Source organism: Engraulis encrasicolus, chromosome 24 (assembly GCF_034702125.1).
Source record: "Engraulis encrasicolus isolate BLACKSEA-1 chromosome 24, IST_EnEncr_1.0, whole genome shotgun sequence".
In the NCBI taxonomy this organism is placed as follows: domain Eukaryota; kingdom Metazoa; phylum Chordata; class Actinopteri; order Clupeiformes; family Engraulidae; genus Engraulis; species Engraulis encrasicolus.
Window position 1 is genome coordinate 3,815,287 of NC_085880.1, and position 7,039 is coordinate 3,822,325.

Below are 7,039 nucleotides of genomic sequence, written 5' to 3' on the forward strand. Positions count from 1 at the left end.
ATGCTGAAACCTCTCTAAGCAGCATTGAGTCAGGCTTATCCATGCTTCCATTATCAGATTAAGTACAGAGCCACTGTAAATAATTGTAAATAACTGCACACTTGTATATATTGTAAATATCATTCTGAATAAATACTTTTTACATTTGTAAAATACATGTTGTAATGTGTTCCCTGAAAACTAATGAAGAGACAGCTTGGTAAAGGAAATTATTTTAATGAAGGACAATGACTTAGAATAACAAACAAGAATAACAAACTATTTCAAAGCAAGAAAATAGAAAAGTAATTAAGTAAAACTTATTTTAATAATTTTGGCATTCACCTTTTTGAAGACGCCGTACCAACATTGACGGTCGCCTGTAAGGCAGCATGGGTGTTACCTGGCTAGACAAACAGTACAAATAACTCAAAGGACACTGCACCATTCATTCAGTTTGCTGCTCATCCACGTCCACAGCGCCTTGTGATCGAGCTTTGCCAACAAGTCATTTCGGAAGCCAGGGAATGCAGTAGATGTGCGACCTGGTTTCTGTTTAAAAAGTTCTGCCTCTTGCAGTGTGTCCACCAAGGTGAGGATGTCTTGTCATGTCCACATGGTGAGCTCCACTTGGTCTTGTTATGCCCAGCTCCTTGTCAGTGCCTGCCATCATCTGTTTAAAGAAATAAGTGGATACCAAGGCTTAGGCTATTAAAAACAGAATATGTTCAGATAATCTAGGCCCATTATTACAGTACACATTATGGTAAATTAATACAGTAAGGGGGGAGGGTTGGAGTGAGGGTCGTGTCAGTGAGTGTAGGGGGACTGTGAAATGCTCTCCCCTCTATCGATTGACTGGGACAACTTCCTATACCGTGCTCATTTTCTGGACTTTTTAAATGACTAGTTAATGGCAGATCAGTAAGAAAACCTAAACAAGAACTGTTACGTTGTCTATGAAGAGATTATAATGTAATAGTGAGCGAGCATTGAATTTAAGGAGCTGGAGCTACCAGTTGGAGCGATTGAACAGAGTAAACTGGATACCTGAGTTGGCACTTGGAGTCGGTGGGTTTGGCAATGTCTTTTTCAAATCCCTCGGTGTCGTCGATGGCGTTGGCTCGCCTTTTGGAGACGTTGCCGTCTTTGAATTCTTCCTCCCATTGCCTGAATATTAGGTGAATCCTTTCCGAGCCTGTTTATGACTGAGGCGCAACGCGAACAACATCTCCTTGACTGTCCCGACACGGAGGATACAATCAAGCCTAGGAACGCCAGCCTGTTCGAAATAGTTGTTTCTTTTTTCACTGCGAACATGTCAGTTGAATGTCCATATGTAGATGGTGGTCCTTCTCATTTGTCTTGCACAAACGGCAAAAATCGACGCCATTGTTGATTTCTAGACTGTTTTAGCTTCTTCAGTAGGTGCATTCGATATGTGTCAACGCATGAATGCGCATTTAGACAGCAATGCACCCTGGATGGAAAATGCTGCATGACGGTTAGATTTCCTGTCAAACTTCGAAATTTCGTCGACGTTGCGTTGACGAGGTGACATGTCAGATGGTGTAAAACTATCGCGGGATGAATGCGGCTGCAGTCAGATCTTGCAACCTCTGCAGTTGCTTATCCCCTTCAACGCTCGTCGGCGGACTGCCTCCGAGGTCACGCGCCCATGAACTGGTTGGTCAACAACTCACTCACGTGTGTGTATGGGTCTTGTCTCACACCTCTACACAAGTTTGCACAGGTCCCCACTTCAGCTCCTCCTCGCTGCCTGTCCCCCCACTCCTCACACGTGGTGTGTTAGTAGAGCAAACCGGTGCGAGCTCATCGTCTCGTTCATATTTGTGGCCGACTTTAAATGCGCTGTATTTAATAACACCCACATCGTGACAACAAGTTCTCGCTGACGTCCGTTGCGCAACGTCGACGCTCGCAATGAAGTCGTATGCGCTTAATTTCTGTGGCTTCTTGCAGATAATTTCCTCGTCGCGATATACGCGTCATCGCGCGCAAGGCAGCATGGGTTCTCTCTGGCGAGTGATGGACACTCGTGCCGTCCAATCAACGGCTACGGAAACCACACCTCCCTACGAGATAATGTACAGTTGGTCCCCAGACTCGATCACACTTGTGATTGAGTATGGCGTTTGCCGCCAGACAAACCTGGAGCCCCTTTAAATGGAAAAGAAGTTCATTCTGTCCAAAATTGTGGATTTTGTGATTTTGTGAATACCCTTCTAACATGTTACATTCTTATTGTGATTTATTTGTTTGTGATGGGTTGATATTTTACAGCACGTGCTACGCTAGTATGCACCTGTGCTAAAACCCAGTGGGGCCTAAAGGGCTAAAAGTTATTTCTTTAAAGGGGAAATGTTTAATTTTCATCTTCACTTATGGCAGTAGGCCTACGTTGTGTTGTGAAGAAAATCCTGAGCGTGTGTCTGGCCATTACTGCGTTTGGAAATGCGTCTTCCTTGAAAGGTGAAAAGATCTGAAAAGGGTCAAATAAAGACATCCAAAACCAAAGTTTGGTAGCAGTAAAATATTATGGCAATGTAGTGGCAGTGCACATACCCAATCTACTTATCAACACATTTGAAAACAATTGCTGAAGATCCAGAGCTTCAGTTTTATTCAGTCAAATGAAACTCAAATCTAACGCAAAATACAAATACATGTACCGTATGAAACAGTCTCTCTGTTCTGTGACTGTTGACAAAAAGCAGACGCTGCCACAACCTCCTATTTCCAGACTTCATTTTTAACTATAAGAAAGTGGCGGCCTGTGAAGCAGTTTCCCTGTGTGTGTGTGTGTGTGTGTGTGTGTGTGTGTGTGTGTGTGTGTGTGTGTGTGTGTGTGTGTGTGTGTGTGTGTGTGTGTTCTGTTGCTCTGCTGGGATGGAGGTGGTGTAGAAGGGCTGGGTAAAAAAAGACATTCCCCATTCCTGTGAAGTACACAGACCAGACGTCCTAAACAGGCCCATAGTTAGAGTCGTGGTGGGGTTGGGCCACCACATCTGGACCATGCCGGGCAGGCGGATGGACAGGGCTCCGTCTGCCTCCACAAGCCACCAGCGTTTTATGCCTTTATTTTGCAGCGTGGCCGTGACGTTGGAGTGGGAGTTTATGTGCTCTCTCTCTGGCTCTGGCCCTGGCTCTGGCTGGGAGGACGCAGAGTGGAGGTGTGTCTGCGCAGGGCTGCTAACAACTTTGGCTGGGCCCAGGACAAAGTCATCTGAAGGCCCCCCACCCAATACATACTACGATGTACTGAACCCTGATGCACTGAATGTACCACAATGTACTGTACCAATGTACTGAATGTAAGAACCCAATCCCCCTCCCTCCCAGTACCCAGGGCAACTGACCCCTTTGTCCCCCCCGGCGGCTGCCCTGTGTGTCTGCATCATCGTGCCCAAGCGTTGTGGTCTGCCGCACAACCGGGACGCTGTTTATATCTTAACAAGCGGCGGTTCCCAAGCAAAGCGTCTGTGTGTGTGTTTACTCCTCTGTGTGCCCCAGTTATTTGGAAATGTTTCATTATTTTTTTCTCAAAGACAGAATGAAAAGAGAGCACTGCTTCTGTGATGGAGCTGAGTATGTGGATGCTTGTTTACAAACATCACTTAAAAAAAAAGGTCTCCAGCGTCAACGAATCACAAAAGAATCCCTGCGGTGAAATTGTACCATTTTGAAAGGGGTTGTAATGCCAAATGTGTTTGTTGAGGTTTACAATACCTATGTACACTGCAGAAGGATGTTGTGAGTTAATAGACTGCGTTTGTTGATGCCTCTATTGTCAAAAATCAAGTCCAACAAAACTGCTTCACCATGCGTTTCTGTTTCTTTTTGTGTGTGCATGTGTGTATGTGTATGTGTATGTGTATGTGTGTGTGCAGGTGAATATGCAAGAATGGATGCATTTTTTCTGAGTTGCTTTTTGTCTGGTGGGAAAGTGCAATATAAATGGATTTCGTTGCAAAATGGTGTATATCCGTTTTGGAACATTTTGGGAAATTGACATTTTTGGGCATCCCATTGCATTGCACTGCAAAATGCATTTTATATTGGTTTTAAAAGGGTGTTCTCTAAATATTTGAATGGCAAGAATTCACACATAGGCTACTGTAGATGATAGGATTTCTGAACAGTCATTTCCAATAATAAAATACAAAAGTCAAAAGCCATTTTGCAACAAAACTATTCGCTGTGCCAAAGTGAACACATTTTGCTGAAGTTGAACAGTATTGCAGAGTCTGCAGGGTAGTATATTATACGCTTTTGTTTTGAGATCTGAGGAGAGTCCCTCTCTCCCACGGATGTTCATATGAAAAGGGGTTGCATCTCCTGTGTAGCCTACCTCTGGCCAGCAGGCACCTTTGTAACCCATGTGGTTCGGTCCCGCTGTTTTCACACTCTTTATCTTTACAATTTTTATTTTTATTTTCCCCTCCCTGACTTTTCCTGTGTTATTTGTGTCTTGAAATGTCCATGTGGGCATTTGTTTATTTGTGTATTTATGTAAGCTACTGGATACCTGAATTTCCCCCTGGGGATTAATAAAGTTACTCTACTCTACTCTACTCTAATAGAGACTTCCTAATAACCACAGAAGACAAATGCCTTTGTCTGTCACCTCAAGACTCCCGGTCTTCTGGGACAAAGTTGGCTTGCTATTGCTACGAGCTTCCATTTTTCAAATGGAAAAGAAAGAGAATTGGATTTAGCGGAAATTATTATTTGAGGCATGTGCAATACTCTCGATGCCTGAGAAGCAGACAGAGGAGGATAAAAGCCGGGTAAAATCAGGACACAAACACAACGGCAACTTAAAGGCAGAAAGCTGGTCCTTGTGGTGCTCAGTCTGTCTTTGGTGTATGTGTGCTTTGGTGTGCTTTGGGGTGTGTGTGCGTGTGTGTGTGTGTGTGTGTGTGTGTGTGTGTGTGTGTGTGTGTGTGTGTGTGTGTGTGTGTGTGTGTGTGTGTGTGTGTGTGTGTGTGTGTGCGTGTGCGTGTGCGTGTGTGTGTGTGTGTGTGCGCACGCGTGCCATGCATGTGTGTGAGGTTGTTTTTCTGCTGTCAAGAGCTTTTTAGGGCGCGCTTTATCTACCCTACTGCCTTTGGTCTGCAGTTCCGACAGATGATATGTGTCCAGTTTGGCTTCATGCTAAATAACACAGCTGAAGAGAGAGACATGAGGAGAGGAGAGGAGAGGAGAGGAGAGGAGAGGAGAGGGACTGATAGAAGAGAGAAAAAGAAGAAAGGAAGCGAGCTGATGTGGGTGTTTTTGCCTGCCTGTCAACAGGATGCCAGACCAGATTTGTACGCACTGTACAAAAAGAATGTTGACTTTGCTATGCCTTCTCTTGTGGTTGTTTGATGATTCCAGTTCCATTTCTTTACCATTTTTCCCTCTTTCAGTCTCCTTTCATTCAAAGAGGAGCCCAGCCCACAAATATCTGTCCTCTTTTCCAATAACGGATCTCCTTACAAAAGCTTTTCTAGCCAGACTGCTGCTATTTTTCCTCTCCCTCAGTAACACACTGCTCAAATAAAAAAAGAAATAGGAGCTGCAATTTCAACAGATGACAAGTAACACTAATAAAAATGGCAGCCAATATTGTGCCGTGCGTTAAGTGTCTGGGGTGTTCTTTTGTATTAGTCTGAAGTGCTCCAGTGTATTCGCAGTGAATTTAGTCTTGCTGGTCTGGCTGAGATGAAAAGAGTGGGTTTCTTGTGGTGAGAGAGAGAGCGAGGTCTGTCCTGTATTAGACAGGGCTGTATTGATTGTTGGTGTTGGATGAGAGAGACTAAAGGGAAGTCTGCTGCCTGTTATGCCTGAAGGGTCTCAGCCAACATCCAACAACGCCCCCCAATATAATGTGAGAGAATCAATAACAGACCAGAAAAAAAGGAAAGCATTTGAACGCAGTCCGCTAACCGCTAAGATTTGTTTGTGATTGTCAGATCCATTTTAGGGGCTCTGTCCATCCACCTTGCAGTGCATTGTCTTCTATTGGCTGAGCTGAGTGTTGGATAGTGCTCTTTTTTCTTTTTTTTTTTAATTGCCAATATAATTTATAAAATTCGATGTGATTGTGAAGCAAAATGTGCCGTCTGAGGGGTGCCTCTTTCGGTTCTGATGGTTGTATGGTCAAGCAAATGCCATCGACGTAAAAGCAACCAGTCCTCCAAAGATTTCAGAGACAAAGTGAGTCTTGCTGACAGCAGTTTGCTGAAATGTCAGATTATTTCTGCTCAACTCTTTATTGCTTGAAAATGGTAACACAGTTCAAGGATACAGTCACAGATGTTGGCAAATGGTGAAAACACACAAAATCATGGTTATTATGGATCAACAACACTGTTACATAAATCTCCCCAGATTCATAATGCAGATTGATATTGATGATCTGTGAGCTTGCCCATAAAACCAGCTTCAGACTAACCATAAACATGACAATGTTACAATAATTAATTGATGGCATTGGGGCTCTGTCATGGTCTAGTGATGTTTGGGCAGTGATGGCGAGCCGCCCTCAATAGTATAATGTGGACTGACACAAGTGCGGCTGGTCTTAGGTTAAAGAATACACAGATGCTGGGCTTGGTCTCTCTCTCTCTTTCTGTGTGTGTGTGCGTACGTGCATGCATGCGTGCGTGCAATTTTGTTTGTCTGTGTAAGTGACTTACTGACTGCCTGTGTGTGTGTGTCTATGCGTGCACACGTGTGAGTCATACAAATCACTGAGATGCCTGAAGTTGTTGCGTGTCCCTTGGGGCTCATTTCCGAAGGCATTTTCCCCTCAGCTGCTGTGGATCAAACCTTGACACCCGCTAGCACCCCCCCCCCCCCCCCCCCCCCCCCCCCCCACACACACACGCACACACACACACCCACACCCCCACACACACAGAAACACACACTACATACCTGGGCTTGGTTTGCGTGTGCTGCCGATAAACAGCTGGAACATCTGGCCTGGCTGCCTGGCCTGCCTGCCTGTTGTTTGGGGGGAATCATCCATTATTACGTGGTGGCCTGTATC

At 44.7% G+C, this 7,039-nt stretch overlaps 1 long non-coding RNA gene across 1 annotated transcript; it reads right to left on the reverse strand.

Annotated features, from left to right (window-relative positions):
• Positions 1–200: 200 nt before the first annotated feature.
• Positions 201–1,108, reverse strand: LOC134441201 (uncharacterized). Its single transcript, XR_010033116.1, has 2 exons — positions 1,030–1,108; positions 201–652 (listed from the first exon to the last, which is right to left on the reverse strand). It is a non-coding gene; the product is annotated as an uncharacterized LOC134441201 (long non-coding RNA).
• Between the last annotated feature and the right edge of the window lie 5,931 nt (positions 1,109–7,039).